This window comes from Nyctereutes procyonoides, unplaced genomic scaffold (assembly GCF_905146905.1).
Source record: "Nyctereutes procyonoides isolate TBG_1078 unplaced genomic scaffold, NYPRO_anot_genome, whole genome shotgun sequence".
Taxonomy (NCBI): domain Eukaryota; kingdom Metazoa; phylum Chordata; class Mammalia; order Carnivora; family Canidae; genus Nyctereutes; species Nyctereutes procyonoides.
Window position 1 is genome coordinate 25,902,661 of NW_026575142.1, and position 24,883 is coordinate 25,927,543.

Genomic DNA, 24,883 nt, shown 5'->3' on the forward strand with positions numbered 1-24,883 from the left:
TAGCCATCCAGTTTTCCCAATACCAGTAATTACATAGATTATCCTTTCCCCATTGTTTATTCTTGCTTCCTTTGTCACAAATTAGTTGACAGTATATGCATGGATTTATTTCTGGGCTTTCTATTTTGTTCCTTTGATCTTTGTGACTTGGTTTGTTTTAATGCCAATACCATACTGTTTTGATTACCATAGTTTTATAATGCAGTTTGAAATCAGGACGTGTGATCCCTCCAGCTTTGTTCTTTTTTCTCAAGATTGCTTTGGCTATTTGGAGTCTTTTGTAGTTCCATACAGATTTTAGGATTTATTTGTTCTATTTCTGTAAAAAAATGCTGTTGGAATTTCAGTAGGGATTGCATCGAATGTGTAGGCTGCTTTAAGCAGTATGGACATTTTAATAATATTAATTCCTCCAGCCCATAAGCATGGAATATTTTTTCCATTTATTTATATCCTCTTCAGTGTCTTGCAGTTTTCAGTGTACAGGTTTTTCACCTCCTTGATTAAATTAATTCCTAGGATTTTTTTTCTTTTTTGTTGTAGTTAAAAATGGGTTTGTTTTCTTAATTTCTCTCTGTGATAGTTATTTGCGTATAGAAATTAAATAGCTTTTTGTATATTGATTTTGTATACTACAACTTTACTGAATTCATTTGTTACTTCTAGTAGTTTTTTGGTGGAGTCTTTAGGATTTTCTATTTTTAATATCTTGTCATCTGCAAACAGAGACAGTTTTACTTTTCCATTTCTGATTTGCATGCCTTTTATTTTTCTTTCTTGCCTAACTGGTCTGGCTAGAGCTTCCAATACTATGTGGAATAAAAGGTAGGGAGAATTGTTATACGTATCTCTCTCTTGTCTTGTTCCTGATCTTAGAGGGAAAATGTTCAGCTTTTCACAGTTGAGAACAATGTTTGCTGTGGGATTGTCATATATGGTCTTTATTATGTTGAAGAAAATTCATTTTATACCCATTTTGTTGAAAGTTTTTATCATAAATCGTTGAATTTGGTCATATGCTTTTTCTACATCTATTGAGATAATTATATGACGCCTATTCTTCATTTTATTAATGTGGTATATTGCATGACTGATACGTGGATATTGAAGCATCCATGTACCCCAGGGATAAATTCCCCCCGATCATGATGTATGTTCCTTTTTAATATATTGATTTTGATTTGTTGATATGTTGTTGAGGATATTTGCATCTCTGTTTATCAGATAGGTTGGACTGTAATTTTCTTGCAGTGTCCTTGTCTGATTTTGTTATCATGGTAATGCTGGCCTCATAAAATGAATTTTGGATTGTTCCTTACTCCTCTTCTATTTTTTTTTTTTTTTTTGGAAGGTTTGAGAAGGACCTTTTCTTTTTCTTAATGGAATAAATTTATAAGCCTGGAGTTATTTCCCCTGAACTCCATCTTTCATACTAACTGCTTTTGGGGCACCTATACCTATAGTTTTTTAGTGATTTCAGATTTAATATTCTCAGCGTTAAAGTTGGAGGACTGACATTACCCAACTTTAAAATGTACAATAAACCTACAGTAATCAAGACAGTGTGGTATTGGCACAAGAATAGACAAATAGATCAGTGGAACAGATTGGAAAACTCAGAAGTAGATCTACATCAATATAATCAATTTGATCTTTGACAAAGGAAAACAATAATAAAATGAGGTAAAGATAGTGTTTTCAGAAAATGGTGCTATAATAACTGGATATTCATGTGCAAAAATGAATTTAGATTAAAACTTTACGTCCTTTATAAAAATTAACCTAAAATGAATCACAGACTGAAAAATGAAAAGGCAAAATTATAAAACTTCCAGAAGATAACATAGGATAACATCTAGATGACCTTGGGTATGGTCATGCCTTTTTCGATAAAACATTAAAGCCATGATTCATGAAAGAATTATTAAGCTCAATTTCATTAAAATTAAAAACTCGGTCTATGAAAGATAATTACAAGAGAATGAGAAGACAAGACCCAGAATAAGAGAATATATTTGCAAGAGACACTTTTTTTTTTAATCTATTTATTTATTCATAGATACAGAGAGAGAGAGAGGCGGAGACACAGGCAGAGGGAGAAGCAGGCTCCATGCAGAGAGCCTGACGTGGGACTGGATCCAGGGTCTCCAGGATCACGCCCTGGGCTGCAAGCGGCGCTAAACCGCTGCGCCACCAGGGCTGCCCGCAAGAGACACTTTTGATAAAGACCATTATCCAAAGTATACAAAGAACTCTTAAAAATAATAAGAAAACAACCTAATCTTAAAAGGAGCCAAAGATCTTGACAGCTCACCAAATAAATACGTGAAAATGTGCTACATTTTATGTCATAAGAGAAATTCAAACTAAAACAATAAAATACTACTACACACTTACTAGATTGTTCAAAATCTGAAACATTGACAACATCATATGCTGGAAAGGATGTGGAGCAATAGAAACTCATTCATTGCTAATGGGAATGCAAAATGGTACAGCCACTTGGGAGTACAGTTTGGCAGTTTCTTACAAAATTAACCATATTCTTACCATACATTTTAGCAATCATGCTTCTTGTCATTTACTCAGATTAGTTGAAAACTCATGTCCACAAAAAAGGATGAAATTTCATTCATGATTACCAAAACCTGGAAGCAACTCAGATCTCCTTTAGTGAATGGATAAATAATCCAGAAATGGACTGTTATTCAGCATTACAAAGAAATGAGTTATCAAGCTATGGAAAGACATGCAATCTTAAATGCCTATTATTGAGTGAAAGAAGCTAATCTGAAAAAGCTCCAGACTGTATGACTCCCAAGTATATGACATTCTGGAAAGGGCAAAACTGGGGATAGTAAGAAGATCAGTGTTTGCCAGAGGTTAGAAGGGTAGGAGGAATGAATTAGGTATAGCACAAAGGAATTTTAGGACAGTAAAATTACTCTGTATGATGTTATATTGGTAGATGCATGTCATTATTATATATTTGTCCAAACCCATAGAACGTATTTCAAGAGTGTACCCTAATGTAAACTATGGACTTGGCATGATAGGGATGTTAGTGTAGGTTCATAAATTATAACAAATGTGCCACTTTGATGGAGCATTTTGATAACAGGTATGTATGTATGGGGCCAGAGAACTCTCTACCCTCCTATCAATTTTGCTGTGAACCTAAAATGGCTTTAAAAGATAAAATCTGTACAAGCAAGTAACCAGCCAGCCAACCTGTATGACTTAAGAGTCTTACCAGTGGCCTACAAGGCCCCACATAACTTCCTTACAGCCCCTTCCCAGTTTCATGCCACTTCTTACTACATTTCCTGTAGTTTACTCTGGGCCAGCTACATTAGACTCCTTGGTGTTTCTTGTACATGTAACAGATAAACTCTTGCCTTAAAACATTGGCATTTCCCAGTCATTCAAATAACCTTATGGGTTGTTCTCAGCTCTTTCAAAGCATTTGGTCCAAAGTATTCTTCTGCATGACTCTTTCCTTTAACACCCTAACTGAAATTGCAAACCTTCCTCCCTGTACTCCCTGCACTCCTGTTCTGTGTTGTATTTCTTCCCTTGGCACTGATGGCCTTCAAATATTTCTATTGTAGTTTTCTCTCCTAATGAAGGCAAAAATTATTTTTTTTTTTTGTTTTTCTTCCTCCTGATGAATAGCATCTAGACAGCACTTGGTACATAGTAGACCCTGAATACTGTTTTTTTTTTTTTTTTTTTTTTTTTGTGGGTGGAATAAATGAATCTCATTGTACTATTAAAATTGATTTACTTGTCTTTATTCCACTTGACTCTTAAGAGGCAAGTGCTGTAACGTGTGTCTCTTTCTTTTTTCTTTTTTTTTGTATTTTTTTAATTGAAGTTTGATTTGCTAACATATAGTATAACACCCAGTGCTCATTCCATAGTGTCTGTTTCTTCAGTATTTTATACACATGGTTGTATGACACTTGTTCTATTTATAAGACAATATACTTCTCACTTTATACAGGTATAATCATAACAGAATTACACATTGAATTACACATTAGATTTCTTCCCCTTATGTTCATAGGTACTTTTTTGTTGCTATGTATTCTACATAATTATACACATTATTCTGTTATCTTTCAAAATTCTTAGGAAATCATGTAGGCAATTCACAAAATAGATAACACTGAAAAATTTTCTTGAGTTGATATTTTGCCATTTAACTATTGATTATTATGAGCATTTAAGTGTTTTTAACTTGTACTTTTAAAAAGCAAAGTCTCAGTGAATGTTCTAATAAATCTTTAATTCAGTAACCTGGAGATATATCATGTTATAAAAAAAATGCATGAAGTTTAACATTTATAGAAGAGCCAATCAATATATCTCTGTTATGAAAAGTTTCACTTTAAATAGTGTGAAACTTCCCTAGTGCATTTATATGTGTTTTCTTCTTGGCTTCCTGTTTTTATTGCAAGAAGATATATTTTAAAGATTTATTTATTTTTGAGAGAGAGAGAGAGAGTGCATGCATAAGCAGGGGGAGGGGGAAGGGAGAGAGAATCCTTGAATAGACTCACCACTGAGAGCAGAGCCCAACTCAAGGCTTGATCCCAGGTTTCTGAGATGATGACCTGAGCTGAAATCAAGTCAGAGGTTTAACCAACTGAGCCACCTAGGCTGTGTATTCTTTTTAGACCTTTTTAAAGGCATATGAATGACTACGTATATACACAAAAACTAGTTAATATATGTATTATTCTGTAGTTTATCTTTCTTATCTTGTGTCCCAGAACTCTACTATATCAGTATATAGGATGTCTTTGTAAAAATCACACTATGAGGTATAATCTTTTAATTATTCCTCTATTGATACACATTTCATTTGTCTAATTGTGAGAAATGGTGGGTTATACAAAGTTCGATATTTCTGTTCTACAGTGCATTATGATTCTTCAGAGAGGGTAAATGGTGTGTAGAATTTCCCGAACTTACTTCACCAATAGAACCTTTACTTTCATGAAGCATGTAATTCTTCCAAACAGCATGTCATATCACTGATGCTCCATTAAATTTATTTGGAGCTCTAGTCAATCTTTTTATTTTACTTACAATGAAACTGAGACTGAGTAAATGGAAAATTACAACTATACTCACAGTTTCTTGACTGTTTTTCCATGTTGCTCCTGATGCTTTGAATTTAATCTTCACTTAATACTTTTTTCTGAATTCAAATAGGCAAGTGAAGCACAAAAATTTTTTATAAGGAAAAATAGTTTTCGTGTATTGATACTAGGAAAAGTTAGTGTTTGTATGTTTTTAGGGTGTTTTTTTTATCAGCATGGAGTATCTTGACAGGCAATTAGTGACAAGTGAAGACAAGTTAGTTTTCAGTCAGGTTGATAGAGCTTTTCTATTTTTTTTTTTTTTAGATTTTATTTATTTAGAGAGAGAAAGAGTTGGGGAAGGGGCAGAGGGAGAAGAAGAAGGATTTGAATCTCAAGGAGACTCTGCACTGAGCATGGTGCCTAACGTAGGGCTTGATCTCATGACCATGAAAATCATGAGCAAAATTGGAAATCAAGAGACAAGCAACTGAGCCATCCAGGCACCACTTGATACAGCTTTTCTTGATAAATGAACTAGTTCCTTTCTCATGTTTGAGTAATTCTTTCAGCTACTTTAAGAGTAAGAGTCACTTGAAAAGAGGTATTAAATTTCATCGTGCCTAGTAAATTTCTTAGCTATTTATTTTACTTTTCTTTTTCTCATTAAGGTTAGTAGTTTTATTTCTTATAGTATTTTAGAGGACTCTAGTCATTTTAGATATGTTTTAAAATAGAGATACTGTTGAATCTTTTTTGCCATAATGGTCTTACTTTTGCCTTCCTTTGAGTTGTCAAGTCCTCTAATCTTAGGGTACAATTCAAGGTATGTTTTCTTTTGCTCATATAATGTTTGCTTAGATCAGTTATTTTGTGTAATGAAAACAATCATTGGGGGAGTAGTTGATATTCCTCTTTTAGTTCTGTAATTGTTTTAAATTTTTTTCTCTTTTTTGTAATAGTTTTTAAAATTTATTTAAATAATGAAAATAGATTTTTTCTGATCATAAAGATAATGCATAGTCTTATAGAAAGTTTAAGTAATAGATAAAGAATTTATGCAAGATAGGTAAGTCACCTAAAATCCTTCTATCTGGAGGTAAGCCCTTTAACACTGTAGTAATATTGAACTTTCTTCTTGGTAAGTATACACGCATACATTTATAAATACAAAGTCATACTCTATTGACTTGTTATTTTCCCTTTTACTCAAGAAAGTATGTTGTAGAGCACTTCTTGTGAATATAGAGAATATAAATTACTTCTTAATGAGTACAAAGTCATTTTATGGATATATCCTAATTTAATTAATGCTCATTAATAGACATTTTGGATGGGTTCAAAGTTTTCCAAATTATGAATAGTTCCCACTTGAACATTTTTGTAGATTTGGCTTTATGCTCTTGTGATTATTTTTATAGTGTAATTCCTAAAAGAGAAATTCCTGGATCAGAATTCTGATACTTGTTGCCAAACAGCTTTCCAAACAATGGTAACAATTTATAATCTCTCTAAAATTATATGAGAGTGTACTTGCTACCACATCTTACTCAATTCTGGATACTTTTTTTTTTAAACCTTTGATAATCTGGTACATAATGACTCAGAATTGTTCAAATTTGTATATCTTTGATTATTAGTCAGATGTAATATATTTTTAGGGAATGGCCACTTTTCTTTTTATAAGTGAACTCTACGCTCAACATGGGGCTCAAACTCACAACCTGGAGATCAAGCATCACCTGCTCCACTGTCTGAACCAGCCAGGTGCCCCATTTAATGACCACTTTTTTTTTTTTTTTTTGTATAAATTGTCTGTTACGATCTTTTGCTCATACTGGTATTATGCTATTAGTGGCATATATTTATTTCATCCTCACAAGAATCCTTTGAGATAGACTCTACATCTGTTCCAGTCTATAGTTGAGGGAACTATGATGTGGTTAAGTAACTTGCCCAAGATTACATAGCTAGTGTATGGTAAATCCAGGATTTAAATTCAGATTCTCTATACTCAGTAGGGTCAGTCAGATTTTCCTGAGCCTCTGAGTATATTTCATTAGTATAATTCAATTTATGAATTGTTAATACTTTGAAGCTATTTGATTTTCAAGAATTTAGTAAGTTCTAGATTTTTTAAAGATTTTATTTATTTATTAGAGAGCACAGTTCAGCCTAGTATCTTCCTAACTTTAGTCTAAAAACAGTTCCTATGAATGAAGGAAGATGTAGGGATTCTTTTCCTAGATCTGGATGTATTTTTGAAGATTTTGTATCCAAAATACATACTACATATCCATATTACAATTTTATCTTTTGAAATTTTGATATTCTTAAGTACATACTGATATCACTATGAGGGTTTCATGATCACGTTTTTATACATTTTGTAGATTTGGGCCTACTCTCCCAATTTCTAGTCTGTCAACATGGTTTTGACTCTTAGAATTTTAGAAGTGGAGCATCTGCAGTCTGAATTCCCCATTTTACAAATTAGGAACCTCAGACACAGATTAGTAAATTAATTAATGGCAAATGTTGTGGTTCAACCCTAACAGCAATTTTACTTATCTCATTTGGGGCATTTGAGTGTTTGCCTATTTTTGGCTGAAGACTTGTTAAGCATTTCCAAGTTAATGAATTCCTCAATCTATTTACCTTTATATTCTTTTTAAAAAAATATTTATTTATTCATGAGATACACACACACACAGAGAGAGAGAGAGAGAGAGAGAGAGAGGCAGAGACACAGGCAGAGGGAGAAGCAGGCTCCATGGAGGAAGCCCGATGTGGGACTCGATCCCGGGTCTCCAGGATCACGCTAAACCGCTGAGCCACCCGGGCTGCTCATTACCTTTATATTCTTAATGCATAACACCATGCTTAGAATATGGAAAGCACTTAATAAATGCCTGTCAAATTGAATTTCCATGTGACTCCCCCCCCCCCATTTCTATTTTATTCTGTCTCCTCTTGGGTAGTTTAAATTTGTTTTCTACCACATTTTCCTTAGTTTATGTTGTGATCAGTCCTTTCATTTCACAGCTCTAATAAGTCTTTTATACTGAAAAAGAACATAAGTATTCTTCCTGAGTCCAGGGCCCGTCTGGAATTCTATGCTGAATTAGTAAATGCAGGTGAAAACTTAAATAGTATTGCATCAAGTTATAAACATGTAGATTTTTAGATTCTGAACTAAGATGCTATTTACTTCAAAGCTCTTATACAACAGTATAGGATAGAAATGATAAAATGGCAGAAGTATATCAATTTGTTAAGAATAATTTGGCAATAGTTAGCCTTATAGCTGACGGGAACTTCTGGAGTTCTATTGGTTTAGACAGTTTATAGTTTCTGGAAATATAATCTTTCTGAAAAGTTCAGAACTTTTTGTAAAGATGGTGCTGCTGGTTCAGGTACTTTATACAATGATAATCTAAGTAAAACATAATGAAGGGCAATATCGGAGGAGTTTCTATAGTTATTCTCAAGTTTCATGAATAGATGGGTGACTAAACCACATTCCAGTGATCATTCACTCATTGTTAGTTTTTTTAACTTCATTGCATAATCATGCATGTATACTATTAATTGAATTCTTAAGAATAAACAAAATACTGAAATGCTCACAGCCAGGGAAATTGATCACCTGTGTGCAGATTATCTTAAAATAGAAATTAATAGACACAGGAAAACCCGGGCATTCTTTGCTTATTTTATTTTATTTATTTATTTTAATTTATTCATGAGAGAGAGAGAGAGAGAGAGAGAGAGAGAGGCAGAGACAGGCAGAGGGAGAAGCAGGTTCCATGCAGGGAGCCTGACATTGGACTCGATCCCGGGTTTCCAGGATCACAGGCGCCAAACCGCTGAGCCACCCGGGCTGCCCTGCTTAGTTCTTTTGAATTCACTTTCTGAACTTGTTCTTTAATTTTTGTTTTAGAAGGTCTGATTTATCATAGTAATTTTGAATCTTTGTAACTGAAATCAGAAATCAGAGTTGTAGGTCCTTAGCTAGAGCCTAGGCTCTATGAAAGATGCTCAAGAGTCTTGAGAAACAAACATGAATAACTCTATGCTTGATATCAAGCACCATATAATATGATGAATGTTGTAGAAATATAAGCAATACATTGTTTATATTTAGACACATAAATAACAACCATAAGTATCTATAAACAGATGTCCTAAGTTTTGCAGGATGATAGAGAAAGGAGTGGTTAATTTTAACTGGAATAGATGCGTAAGAAAGATGTGTAGACTTAAACTTTGTGGTCCTTGATTCTAGCCCTGTTGAATTATGAAATCCTGTTGAAGTTTATAATAGTAGTTCCGTACGTTTGGAAGGGTCTGGGAATGGAGATGAAGGAAAACTTGAAAATGATTGTTACTATCCCACTCTACTGCAATATATATTTTACTGCCATCACTCCAGTGAAACAGTTCTTAAGAAAGATCAATAACAATTACTCATTGCTAAATTCTGTATGGGAATTTTTCAATTCTCATGTATGATTCTCTGTAGAAATTGACATGTAAACATCTCATTATCTTTTTTATTTTTATTTTTTTAAAAGATTTTTTATTTATTTATTCATAGAGACACACAGAGAGAGAGAGGCAGAGACACAGGCAGAGGGAGAAGCAGGCTCCATGCAGAGAGCCTGATGTGGGACTCAATCCAGGGTCTCCAGGATCACACCCTGGACTGCAGGCGGCGCTAAACCGCTGAGTCACTGGGGCTGCCCTCTCTGTCTCTTTTTAAAGATTTATTTATTTTAGAGAGAGAACAAGCACAGGTGAACAAGCAGGGGTGGGGGGGAGGATGGAATTCTATCCTCCAGCTAAAAAGAAGACAATGGACATTGAGTAGTCTCTGCACAGATGCCACATCTAGAAGGAGGTCATTCTCTGTGCTAAGGTGGTAAAAATATTCCTGCTAATATTTTTAAATGTTTTTTTAAGTCTGATTTGGAAATCTAGAATTGTGAGTTAGAGATTCAATTTAGTTTTTCTCTCAAAATTTCAGCTGGTTGTCCCAACATTATTTATTGAATACTTCTTTCTTTCTTCACTAATTTGAAACACCACTTTAAAAATACATACTAATTAATTCACAGGACTGTTTTTGTATTCTTTGAATTGTTTCTTCCATATTCCTTTTTTTTTTTAACATCACAAATAAGATTTCTTATTTGTCACCATTAAATGTCTGAATTTTAAACAGATTCTTGAACTGGTGGCTCATATCCATTAGCTCATTCCACTTGGGAAGTGGTCTCATTTCCAGTGGCTTTTCTAGAATTACTACCTTCAACATGAAGCTTTATGAGCTTTCCCATTTCAAACTTGGGCTTCTTCAGCATTTTTACATTTCAACAAAGACATCATGGAGTGGATAAATAGACCGGCAAGCCTTCTTTTTAAGTCTTTTTTGATAGTGTCTGGAATCCATTTATGGACCATTTCTTCCAGGTCATTTGTCTGCACCTCTTGGGTCATGATTTCTGTCACCTTTTTCCAAATTTGGCAGACCTGTTGGGACTGAGCATAAGAGGTCTTCTGAATCTGATTTTTGCATTTTTTTTTTTTTTTTAGTAAAACCAACAATAAAATAAATAAAATAGCCATCAGTAATCTTGACGTCAACATGAGCTTCAATCATGCTCTGCCATTTTTTGACCATGGAGCACATCTTGTCACAGGTAGGAACTATGCCAAGGAAATTAGTCAGTTGTTGCCCTGAACGTCCTCAGTTCTAAATGCAACTTCATTCTGTAGATCAGGAAGGCTCACTTCAAAAACATGACCCTTGAGACGATCAGATATGGTTTTGGTTCTTTGAGTACTTGTGGCTGGTGTTTTTCCAATATTTCTTAAATTGAACATAGCTGATGCTTTCACATTATACTAATCTTTCCTAGAAAATAAATCAACCACTTTCTTGGCTCCCTTTCAAAAGGTGCTTAGGTTCTTGCTAACTGCCTTGTCACTGCACAGGGAGCCAAGAGTTTCTTTCATATTCTTATTTCTTCCTCAGTACCTCAATTTTAATTGCTAACTTGTATAAGTTTTGATATTTCTTGGGACAGACCTTTTTTTTTTTTTTTAAGAATTTATTTATTCACGAGAGACACACAGAAAGCGAGAGAGCGAGCAAGAGAGAAAAGCAGAGACAGAGGGAGAAACAGGCTCCATGCAGGGAGCCCGATGTGGGACTCATTTCCTGGTCTCCAAGATTATGCCCTGAGCTGAAGGCAGCGCTAAACCACTGAGCCACCAGGGCTGCCGTAGGACAGGCCTTTCATCTTTGGTCCTGTATTTCAGAATTCTGCTAGTTGTTTTTTCAGGTGTATTTTGACCATTTTGTCAAGTCCCAGAAAATAATCCTTTGAGTTTTGACCGGGGTTGTACTTAAATTCACAATTTTTAATTCGTTCTATTTTTATTTCATTTTATGACTTATACAGTGAAATTTTCCTGGGAGTAGAAAGTAGTCATTTATTCTTGTTTCTTGGTTTATGTTTTCTTCATTAATCTTAATTAATACTGGGTTTATTTCATGACTTTTAATGACAAAATTTTTATCCAGCTTTTTCTTCTGGTTAAGTCATCTTCTTATAAGGACAGATTCATAAAGACCTACTATTTGCTTAAGAATATACAGGTAGATTCTTCTTGACTTCTTTCCCTGTTTCCCTGAGTATTATTTTGTATCCTGAAGGTTTTGATAATATAGGTTTATTCAATCTCTTAGCTCTTTGTTCAACAGCGCAAGAGGTTGGGGGGGAGTACTGGATCATTGTTGTTTTTTTTTAATTTTTATTTATTTATGATAGTCACAGAGAGAGAGAGAGAGAGAGAGAGAGAGGCAGAGACACAGGCAGAGGGAGAAGAAGGCTCCATGCACCGGGAGCCCGACGCAGGATTCGATCCCGGGTCTCCAGGATTGCGCCCTGGGCCAAAGACAGCTGCCAAACAGCTGTGCCACCCAGGGATCCCCTGGATCATTGTTTTTGACGATTGTTATTTTGTTTTCTTTATGACCATTGCATTCATATGTAGACTCATAACCTTTGGAAAAACTACCTGCCCAGGCCCCAATTCTGTTTTTACTCCCACTTGATTGATTGATTGATTTTATTTTTAAGTAATCTCTGTGCCCAATGTGGGACTCACAACCCCAAACTCCATGAGCCAGCCAGGTGCTCCTTTATTTCCACTTTAGAGTGCCTACTTGGTGAAAGAGAGTTTTGAAAATTTGCCCACTGCCTCTAAGAGCACTTTATCTGATAAGACTGTGTATCCATCCATCTACTCTCCCAACTCCTTATCGCCTCTGCAAACAATTGCAGCCTCATTTGCTATTATTTTGTACCTGTGAAAAAAACCTTAAGAGGATTGGTGTTTTTCTTTCCTATAGCGTTTCTTCTTTTATATTGCCAACTTGAAAGATCCTCCCTCCAACCACACCCCCAAATCAGAGAAGCCCTAACCACTCTTTGGAATCTGGGTCACAGGTGAATGCTGAGGAGTGCCTATGTTCATTCTCTTTAGCTGTGCTTTTGCAAAAATGAATATTTTTCATCAGTGGCAGGAATAAGACTATCCCCATGCCATGGACCAGTCGTTTCTGTGGCTCTCTTCAGTCTTCATTACTTGTTCCTAACACATTTGATCTTTACTTTATTGGTTCTAGATTATAGTTATAAGGATTCAGGCTAAAAAAAACTTCTCAGTGAAGAGCTTATCATGAAAGAGTCTGAACTGCTGTGTAAAATAGTATTATTTACTATTTGCTCTCCTGTTCATTCTTCTATACCTCCCCCAAACAAAAAGCTTTTATTTTTTGAAATTGTTTATCTTTTTAAAATTTTAATACCAGAATAGTTAACATATAGTGTTATGTTAGTTTCAGGTGTAAAGTGTAGTGCCTCAACAATTCCATATATCACCAATACTCAATCAAGACAAGTGCACTCCTTAATCCCCATCACCTATTTCTCCCATCTTCCCTCCCCACCTCCACTCTGGTAACCATCAGTTCAAAACAAAAATATTTTATTTATTTTTTTTAAGATTTTATTTATTTATTTATTCATAAGAGATACAGAGAGAAAGGCAGAGACATAGGCAGAGGGAAAAGCAGGCTTCATGCAGGAAGCCTGATGTGTGGGACTCAATCCAGGGACTCCCGGATCATGCCCTGAGCCAAAGGCAGGCGCTCAACCACTGAGGCACCCAACTGTCCTAAAACAAAAAGCTTTTAAAGTCATGTCTGATTCAGTATTTTTGGTGTAGTAGAAATTTTGGAAGTAGAGCATGCTTGCTTATTGTCAGCAAACAAAATGAAGTGCCAAGGTGCCTATGGTCCTATTGCAGGAATTATAGAGATAATCTTAATAATTTTGATGTAGTAGTAAGGTCACACAGTGCTGCTTTAGGTTCTGCATTACAATTTTTAGTATTTCTTTTCACTTGCCCCTCTGACATGACCAAGAGAAGTCCTTCCCATTGTTTAGGTTTGGGACATGTTGGCATTTAAGTCCTCTGTAGTCTGCCACTTTGTTATCTATATAATTTTGGTAAATCATTTAATCAGTCTTTAAGCTTCAATTTCCTTTTCTGTGATGATACTTGCTCTGTGTACTTCATTGATATGTTAAGAAGTAATATGAAAAAATATATAAATTATCTTTATAGATTATAAAATTTCATACAGGTAAACAAGATTTGTGCTAGGATACAATAAAACAATTACTGGAGACAGTGTTGGAGTTCTATCAGAAGATTATTTTTCTACCTGCATCAAGCCCTTCTATGAATACAAAGTCTAATTTACCTTCTTATAATATATATTATTTATAGAGCTTATTAATGATTATATAAAGCAAAAAACCAGGATAGTACACAATATGAGAAAGCAACACTATTTCAGCAGTCTAAATATGATATCTTTGCAAGTACATAATATTGGGGAATGAGTTTTTGTCTGAATGTATAACTTCTAATATACTAAAGCTTAGATTTTGTTGAGATGTAATACAGAAATGGATGGAAAAAAGGATTCCAGTCCATGTGTTCAAAATTCATATTAACCATATTACCATGCTTCCTTATCATCATTATAAAGTGAGACTAATATAGTAATAATAATAAATAGATAAAAATTTCACCTAAAATGAAAATAAGATTAAAAACTAATGAGGGGGGATCCCTGGGTGGCGCAGCGGTTTGGCGCCTGCCTTTGGCCCAGGGCGCGATCCTGGAGACCCGGGATCGAATCCCACGTCGGGCTCCCGGTGCATGGAGCCTGCTTCTCCCTCTGCCTGTGTCTCTGCCTCTCTCTCCCTCTCTCTCTGTGTGACTATCATAAATAAATAAAAATTTAAAAAAAAAAAAAAAAAAAACTAATGAGGGGCACCTGGGTGGCTCAGTTAGTAGACTGACCGACTCCTTGACCTCAGCTTAGATCTTGATCTGAGAGTTGTGAATTCAAGCCCCTCACTGGACTCTGTCCTGGGTGTGGAGCCATCTTTAAAAAAAAGAAGCAATAAACATAAAAAGACTACTGAAGAAAACAATGAAACAGCAAGGAAGAAAGTAAATCAGAAGTAAGATAAAATAATTTTATTTATTTTTAAAGATTTTATTTATTTATTTGACAGAGAGAGAGCACAAGCAGGAGGAGCAACAGAGGGATTATGAATGATGGAGCCCCATTTTGAGCAGGGAGCCTGCTTCTCCCTCTGCCTGTGTCTCTGCCTGCCTCTCTCTCTCTCTCTCTATCATAAATAAATAAATAAATAAACAAATAAATAAATAAATAAATAAATAAATCTTTAAAAAAAAAGAATGAGTACAGTTATTTAAATCTTCAGAAAAATGTAAAGTTTACAAAACTCTAATCTCCTGTGCATATTTTAATTTTTACTTTTTGTGTTTTGTGTTTTTTCTTCCATTCAATACAGAAGCCCGTTCAGGAATCAAGCTTTATAATTGTCATTTCTCTTTGGTTTCCTTTAATCTATAACTTCTCAATAGTTTTTCTTTATCATCTTTAACACTGATGTTTTTGAAGAAAATATCTCCCCCACTTCTTTTTAATCAAATGCCCCTAATTTGGGTTTGTCTGATATTTCCTCATGGTTAGATTCAGGTTATGCATTCCAGGCCAGAATACTACAGAATATTTGCATTGTAAGTGACCACGTTTATGTTCCATTCATTGAAATTAGCTCACTGAACTTTCTTTCTCCTTTGCTTTTTTACTCTTAAGTTGTACTGCACACAATCAGGATGTTAACAATGTTTTTCAAAGAACATATGGTGTTATGGGGATGGATGGTGGTGATGGCTGCACAAAAATGTGAATGCACTTAGTACCACTGAACTGTACATTTAAAACTAAGATGGTATATTTTATATTTATTTTAATATAATTTAAAAATGGTAAAGAAAAGTAGACTTAATTTTTATATTTCTTATGAACACTATTAGGGACAGTTGCCTGGAAAAAGCCTTATACAAATAATACATGCTTTAAAAATATTTAGTAATTGTTTCATAATTATTAACATCATTATTTTAGTAGTAGATAATGTAGTACAGGAATAGCTTTTATTCTATGTATGATTTGCTTTTCCTATGTTGTACTATTTTTTTTTTTTTTTGCTTCTTAACTACCACCTTGCACCTTGCAATTTGTGGTTTTAGTCCTCAACATTCTTAAAATGTTTTGATACTTTCTCTTTAATCAGGATAAAATCAGCAAAAGAAAAGTTATTTGTTTAATAAGTTGCTGTACTTTAAAAAAAGAAGTTATCCTGGGTCTCCTTGCTGGCTCAGCCAGTAGAGCATGTTACTCTTGATCTCAGGGTTGTAAGTTCAAAATCCACATTGGGTGTAGAGGTTACCTAAAAATAAAATCTTAGGAAAGAAAAAGAAAAATTGTTCAGCTCTTTATGTTCCTGTCTTACCAAAATGCATATGAAATGTAGTAAACAAATAGTTAATGACTTACCTTCTAGCGTAGCCTATATTATATGGATATGTGGAATTTTCTATTATGATTGGTTCTTTATTGTGGTATTAATCCTTAATAGAATCAGCCACATAATCCTAAATATAAGAAATCTAAACTAGATAATTATTATTATCACATTTATAAAAAGTAATTTGCCGTCTTGTCCTACTCTTTATTGAAATAATTCCTTTGTGCATCATGGTTATATTTTCCTTTTTAAATCCAGTGACCTTGTCTTAGTCTTTTTTTTTTTTTGACCTTGTCTTAGTCTTCATCATCATATTACCTAGAGTATTAGCAATTAATCTTAGCTTTTTGAATCAAAATTAGTCTGTGAATTATGAAATTCCCATATATAAAAATATTTTCATAAAATTTAAAAGAACTGCCTTTTGGTCCTCTATCTTTAAGAGAATTTTAGATCCAAATGATTTGTTTACTGCCTGAGGTATTAGGAGGTAGTATTAAAAGTAGAGCTCTTGGGGCACCTGGGTGACTCAGTGTGTTAAGCAATCCTCATTTCAGCTCAGATCACGATTGCAGGGTCATGGTTGATCCCTGAGTCTGGCTCTAAGCTCAACACAGAGTCTGCTTGTCCCTCTCCTCCTGCCTCTCCTTCTGTGTACTCCTGCTCACTCTCTCTCAAATAAATAAATAAAATCCTAAAAAAAAAAAAAAATGTAACTCCTGAGGATAACAAGGCCTCTAAATAGTTTGCAGAATCTTAAGCTGAAAGAACAATTGGATCTGATGCACAGTGGTTACTTTGGCAGGCGGTGTCTGTGCTAGGGGCTAGATTCATTTCATTAATTAAACAAATAATTATTTATTGAACATCTATTATGGATTAAGCATTGGGAAAACAGTGATGCACAGTACACATTTCCTGCTCTCAAAAAATAGGGAATGATTACTGACTCTAATTACTCACTCGAAAGAGAAGATGATTATTGTAAAGCTTAGACTATAAAAATCAGAGAGATCCAATAGAGCTTATAGTTCTGTTGTTTAAGTGCAGGGCTATTACAAGAAGTGGATTTTTGTTTTCTTTTTTGTCTTTTAAGATTTTATTTATTTACTAGAGAGAGAGAGTGTGAGAGAGAGATCACAAGCAGGGGGAGGGGTAGAGGGAAAAGCAGACTCCCCACCGAGCAGGAAATTTGATGCAGGACTCCATCCCAGCAAGGTAGGATCATGACCTGAGTCAAAGGTAGATGCTTAATCAACTGAGTTACCCAGGTGCCCCTTGTTTTCTAATTAATTCTAATCATTTTCAGTAAAGCCTGGAGTTACACAATAACTTTGACGTTTAGAGTTTGGAAGACATAAATGGGTTTTTATAGATCCCTTTAAATTGTGTCAGTTAATAAAATCAAAGCATTTTACATACAAATACAAATATTGGTATTCAGAATCCTCTACATTTAATTACTATATCTTTGAAAAGAGATATGTCTTCTAGAATAGTCATAACTTTAAAAGTTGCTAGTAGAATAGTCTTTTGTATAGATTTATTATGGTTTCAGAAATTTGTTAAAGTTTTTTTTAAAGATTTTATTTTTTATTTTTTTTAAATTTTTATTTATTTATGATAGTTACAGAGAGAGAGAGAGAGAGGCAGAGACACAGGCAGAGGGAGAAGCAGGCTCCATGCACCGGGAGCCCGACGTGGGATTCGATCCCGGGTCTCCAGGATCGCACCCTGGGCCAAAGGCAGGCGCCAAACCGCTGCGCCACCCAGGGATCCCCAAAGATTTTATTTTTAAAGTGGGGATTGAACCCATAACCCTGAGATCAGGAGTCACATGCTTCATTGACTGAGCCAGCCAGGCTCCCCCAGAGATTTGTTTTTTATTATTATATAATTGTCTAATTATTTTGTAGAGCAAAGAAATTGAAGTAGAATGTTTTGTAAATAGACATTATTAAATGTATTAAGGGAACATCTGTCTAAAATGACACTGTTTTGAATCTTTCTATAAATTGCTTCCATGCATTACAATTACTGTATTTTTACTGACAATTGTATCACTCATTTCTAATAAACTGAATTTAGTACATTTTCTACAATCAAGATTTCAAATCTTTTCACTTTCTCAAACCTCCAAACTCTCCATGGTCCCTTGCAATCTTTTTTAAAATAAAAAAAAAATGTTTAAAACATTCCAAACATACAGACTCTAAAATAGTACAATGAAAGTGTTTGTACTGTACCTACCACCTTGCTTTAATAAATGTTAACTTTTTGCCACATATGGTTCAACTTATTATACATAAATAAAAACAGATACACTTGAAACCTCATATATACCTACCTAACCCCATTCTTTTTCTTTCTTCTCTCCATAGAAGAGATCTTTATGTTAGTCACTCCTAGGAAAGTATACCTTTTTTACCATACATGTATATGATATGCAGTATTGTTTGGCATGTTTTAAAACCTTATATAACATTATACTGTATGTATCATTTTCCAATCTGCTTTTATCACTAATCTGTTTTTCAGATTTATCTATATTTATTCATGTACTGTAAGTCATTCATCTTCATTACTGAAGAGTATTTTGTATGAATATAATATAGTTAATTTATCTGTTCTAATGGATATATAGGGTGTTTATAATTTTTCACTATGAATGTCAAAAGGAACTTTCCTCTCCTTGTCTTCTTATGCATAGCTGTGGGAGTTATGAAGAGTGTATATCTAGAATTGGATTTGCACCTTGAAATGATTATCTAATGACAAATTGCTCCGGGTTGGTTGTATGTTAACATTCTACAGTCCATAGGCCTGTGTTGTGACTTGGGACAGCTCTGACCGCATGGCTGGCAGCAGACCACACCCACCTTTCCCTCAGTGTATTCCTTTCACTGCTCCCAAGGGCCCCCTGAGCCCCTGATGTCTCTACATCTGGAGAGTCTACATCTACATCCGTCCCTGCCGCGGGTCGTTGGCTTTTCTGGATAACATCATCACGTAGGGGGTAATTGCTGTGTACATGCAAACTTCATATCTTTTTGATCCTTAATGAATTCGATGTTATTAGACATAAAATTTTGCCAATCTGGTTATTAAGTGATTCCTGATCGTTATTTTTATTTCTCCCATTGCCTGGTTGAATATCTTTCATTCGTTTACTAGTCATCTAAGATTCTTCTTTTGTGATTTGCCTGTTGATATTCTTGGCCCATTTTTCGAACTTAAGTTGTCTATTTGTTATTCTATAGTTATAGCAATTGGAGCTATCTTTTCTCAGTGGCTTGTCTTTTCACTTTGATTAAAATGTCTTTGTTGTATAGAAATTTAAAAATTGTTATTTTTTTCCATTACGATTATGCTTTTTTTTTAATTTAAAAATATTTTCCCATTATTCCAGTGAATAACTCAAAATTTAGTAGCTTAATAACAACACTTAGTATATTTTATGGTTTCTGTGTGTTAAGAATTCAGACAGGGTATGGCAGAGTTTCTTTTTCTGCTCCATATGCCTCAGATGGGGTGACTGAAGTCTGGCAGCCGTAGGCTGGAATAATCTGGAGATTATTTTTAATAATCTTTGCTCATGTCTTGTGGTTGATGCTGGTTGTTGGCTGGGGTCTCAGCATGGCTGCCAGCCAGAAATCCTATACACTTAACTTTTTTTGTTGATTAGAAACTAAAGGACAAAAACAAACAAAAAACTAAAGGACAATATTAAATAAAAATGGTAACAACAAACATTTAGTTTTTTCTTGATCCTATTGGGAATACTTCTGTATTTTAGTTATGTTACTATCAATAATATGTTGTTGTGTTAAAAAAAAACTTTTCTATTGTTCAACTAAGTTGGATAAGAGTTATTTTTTTAAGATTTTATTTATTCATGAGAGACAGAGAGAGAGAGAGGAAGAGACACAGGAAGAGGGAGGAGAAGCAGGCTCCATGCAGGAGCCCCATGTGGGACTTGACCCTGGGACTCTGGGACCACACCCTGAGCAGAAGGCAGGAGCTCCACCACAGGGCCACGAGGCATCCCTGGATAAGAGTTTTAATCACAATTTATATTTGAATTTTACAGAATACATTTTTTTTTGCATTCTTGAGAAGATACTGTAATTTTCTCCTTTTAATTCACTAATAGTGTGACTAACATTAATAGCTTTTCAGAAATAGACCTGTCTTTGTATTCTCTGAATAGAAACTGCTTAGAGACACTATGTGGCTCAGTCATTTAAGAATCTGACTCTTAATTACGGCTCAGGTGATGATCCCAGGGCCAGGGATCAAGCTCCACAACAGACTCCGCAGGAGGTGTGGAATCTGCTAAGATTTTCTCTCTCCTGATCTCTCTCTCCCTTTCCCTCTGAGCACCCTGATGCACCTCCCCTTTCTGCATGCTTGTGCACACACTCTCTCTCTTTCTCAAATAAATAAATAAATCTTTAGAAAAAAGTGCTTAGTCATGATTTATTAATAGTATTTTAGTATTCTGCTAGATTTGATTTACCAGTTTATTTAGGATTTTGCAACTGAAGTTGGTTCGGTTTTACTTTAAAAATTAATCTAGCTTCATAAAATGAGTCTTTTCCTCTTTATCTTCTCTCTTTTCCATAATAAATAAATAAATACTTAATCTAAAAGAAAACAGGTCAAGAGGGAAAAGAAAAAATACTAATAAAAAAACAACATGATAGATTTATACAGTGTTCTTAATAATTATATTTAATGTACATAATCTAAATACTTCAATTAAGAGAAAGATTGTCAAATTGGACAAAAATGCAAGCGCCAACTATATGTTATTTAAAAGAGAAACCCCTTTTAAATATAAAGACATAGAATAAAGTAAAAGAATATAAAAGATATACTCTACAAATAAAAGAAAGTTGGATTAATTTCATTAATTTCAGACTAAGTAGATATCAAAGTAAGATATATTATCAAGACTACAGAAATTAATAACAAGGGGTTGCTTCCATCAAGAATTATGAAGACATAAAAATAATAAAATCACAGGCATCTAAAAAAAGTAACAAAATAAAATGAAAAACTTTATGTGAAATTTGAAATCTTATGTAAAATACATAATTTCCTACATAAACATAAAGTATCAAAATTGCTTCAGGATTTTTATAAACCTTAGTAAATGAATAATCAAGAAAGAAACAGCATTTGCAATTAAAATTACCTTCCCCTAAGTAAGAAAAAAATAATCTTTAAGGAATGATTATATTTAATATAGACTTTCTCAGTTTTGGAGCTATTACTTCATTGTGTTTTGGTTTCTCTTGTTGCTGAGGAATGGTCTGTCAGTATTCCTTATGAGATAACGTGTCTTTCTCTCTTTGACATATTTTGTGATTTCTTTTTATCCTACCCTAAATTTCCACATCTAGGTGATGGGTCTAGATGTGAATATATTTTTATTTGTCCTTCTTTGGACACAAAATATACTTTGAATCTGAGAAATGAATTCTTTCCTTAATTCTAACAAACACTCACTTGTTGATTCTTCAAATACTGCTTCTTTATTATTTCCTCCACTTCTTTTAGGACCTATGTTGGGGCTTTGTAGTATCTCCTACCTGTCTCTTAACTGTTTTTTTTTTTTTTTTACTAAGTTTATTGATACATAATTCATCTATAAAATGTACCCTTTTAAAAGTAAATATATGATACAAATCAGTGACTTTTAATATATATTCACAGAGTTGTATAACCATCACCACTATGTAATATTAGGACTTCATGAAGAAATCCCATATATAAACTAGAGGTCACTCTCTACTTCCCACTTCTCTGACCTCTAGAAACCAGTAATTTACAGGTTTCTCACTCTTATGGGCCCTAGAAACTAGTAATTTACTATCCTGGAAATTTCATATAAATGGAACCTTACAATATGTGGTAAAGTTGGTTCTTTCTGTCCTTCCCATTTTGTGATTGGTTCTTTCATGTAACATAATGTTTTCTTTTAGGTTCACTCATGTCGTAGCATGTATTAGTACTTCCTTTCGTGTTATTGCTGAATCGTATTAGTACTTCCTTTCGTGTTATTGCTGAATCATCTTTCATTGCAGGGGTATGCCACGTTTTGTTTATCCATTTATCAGGGATGGACATTTGAATAATTTTGAATATTAAACACTTAAGAAAAATGCTGCTATGACCATTCATGTGCAAAACACATGTCAATTTTTTTTAAGATTTTATTTATTTATTCATGAGACACACACACACACACACACACACAGAGAGAGAAGCAGAGACACAGGCAGAGAGAGAAGCAGGGAGCAGGGAGCCCAATCTGGGACTCAGTCCTGGGACTCCAGGATCATACCCTGGGCTGAAGGCAGGCGCTAAACAGCTGAGCCACCCAGGGATCCCCCACATGTCGATTTTTATGTGATATATGTTTTCAGTTCTCTTGGGTATAGACTAGGAGAGGAATTGCTGGGTGACTAGGTAACTCAGTTTAACTTATTGCAGAACTGTTACATATTTTTCAAAGTGGCTGTAACATTATATAATGCAGTGTTCAAAGGCTCCAGTTTCTCCATATCTTCATCAACACTTGTTATTTTCTGTCTTTTTCACTTTAGCTATTTTACGGGGTCTGAAGTGTATCTTACTGTGTTTTGGATTTGCATTTTCCCAATGGCTGGTGATGTTGAGCGTCTTTTAATGTGTTTATCATTCATTTCTATATCTTCTTTAGATAAATTTTTATTAAAATCCTTTGCTCATTTAAAAATGTAATTGATTTTCAACAAATTGAGTTTTAAAGGCTTTTAATATATTTTTATATAATTTCATTTTTTTAAAATTTTATTTATTTTAGAGAGAGTGGACGGTGGGGGATGGGAAGGACAGAAAGAGAGGGAGAGAGACTCTTAAGCAGATTCCACACTAAGTGTAGAGCCTGACACAGGGCTCCATTCACAAACCTGAGATTATGACCTGAGCTAAAAACCGAGAGTTAGATGCTTAACTGCACCACCCAGGTGCCCAGGAGGTAGTAAATTCGAATTCTAGAACTTTTGGGGTCCCTGGGTGGCTCAGTCGGTTGAGTGTCTTACTGTCAGTTTTGGTTCAGGTCATGATCTCAGGGTGGTGGGATTGAGCCCTATATCTCTGCTCTCGGGCTGGGTGGAGAGTCTGTTTGGGATTCTCTCCACCTTCTCTCTGTGCCCCTCCCCTGCTCTCTGTCTCTCTTTCTCAAATAAAATAAAATAACGAAAATCTTTAAATTTCAGAACTTTTTGGAGCCCTGTGTTAGGAACCAGGGATAAAGACTAAATACTTTTTTATTATACCACAAGCACCTGTTACATATGAGACATAATCATTGCTTTTATGAAAATTGGTATCTAGTAAAGGAAACAATAAAGAGATCCCAATCATTTGAGATAAGTTAATTAGTGAAAGAGATATGCACAGTATCTGATGGGGTATTAAGATCAGCACTTATCCAGGCTGCAAGGAGTGCTAAAAGTTGGCATTGGGGTTGGAGGGCAGATGCCAGAGGTAAGAAAAGGGTTTCTGATAGAAGTTGCTTTTCTCTAGACAAAAGGAGAGAAGGCAGAGAGAGAAGGGTAAAAAGTGTCCTGGGGCTAGAAACGACAGGAAAAGGTCATTCAAAATGAGATCGCTTTCCCCTCAGGGTGATATATTAGAGAGCCTTTCAAATCAAGTATTACTCTACTTTTTTATCTCTTGCACTCAACTATACAGTGAAATCACATTTAAAACACTGGAATGATATTGTCCATATTCTTTTTTTTTTTTTTTAAGATTTTATTTATTTATTCACAAGAGACAGAGAGAGAGAGATGTGCAGACACATAGGGGGAGAAGCAGATTCCCTACTGAACAGGGAGCCTGATGCAGGACTCAATTCCAGGACCCTGGGATCATGACCTGAGTTGAATGTAGATGCTTAACCAACCGAGCCACCCAGGTGTCCCAAAAATATATTTTTTACCATGAGAAATTTTAAGGTTTTTTTTTTAAACATGTTTTTGTTTTAAAAAATTCTCAATCTACCAACTTTAAAAAAGAAGCAAACATTTGCATCTTTTTATACTATTTCCTCTTAATATGAGAAAACTTGCTGATTAAATGGATAATTACATAAGTTCAGCACTAAAACTGTTTTTTGTGTAGTAAACTTCTTTACCTGTTCTGTTTAGGTATATGATAAGAAAAGGGAGAACACTGCCTGCACATTTTGCTGTATGTTGGTTGTTCTTGGGTTGCTGCAAAAACAATCATTATTTCATCCTGAATAGCTCACTTCACAGTTTATTTAGAAATTAAAGGCAGCTATTCTCTTTGAAATGTTCCAGCTTTTATGCTTATTTAATTCAGTAGCAGTTTGAGAATAAAAATCTTTTTTTAAAAAAAAATTATTTACTTATTCATGAGAGACACAGAGAGGCAGAGACATAGGTAGAGGGAGAAGCAGGCTCCCTGTGGGGAGCCTGATGTGGGATTCAATCCCAGGACCCTGGGAACATGACCTGAACCGAAGACAGACACTCAAACGCTGGACCATCCAGGTGCCCCCAAAATAAGAATCATTTTTAAATTTAAATCTTTATGCATTGTTTTGAGGACAGACTGGGTAGCATTAATATGTAATACTGTATATCACTGTGATAATATCACAAATATCGATTGAAATTTAAATCAAGGCATGATTTGTTCTGGAGTAGATGGCATACATTAATTGTTACTTGATAAATGCTGCCTGTGCATCACTAGGTAGACCAGAGATCATGCCAA

General features: G+C 34.5%; 1 protein-coding gene and 1 pseudogene across 2 annotated transcripts in view; one reads left to right on the forward strand and one right to left on the reverse strand.

Annotated features, from left to right (window-relative positions):
- BAZ2B (bromodomain adjacent to zinc finger domain 2B) overlaps nucleotides 1–24,883 on the forward strand; it is a 296,342-nt gene that overhangs the window by 31,968 nt on the left and 239,491 nt on the right. The gene's annotated exons all lie outside the window — the stretch shown is intronic.
- On the reverse strand, nucleotides 10,310–11,039 carry LOC129498503 (40S ribosomal protein S3a-like; annotated as a pseudogene).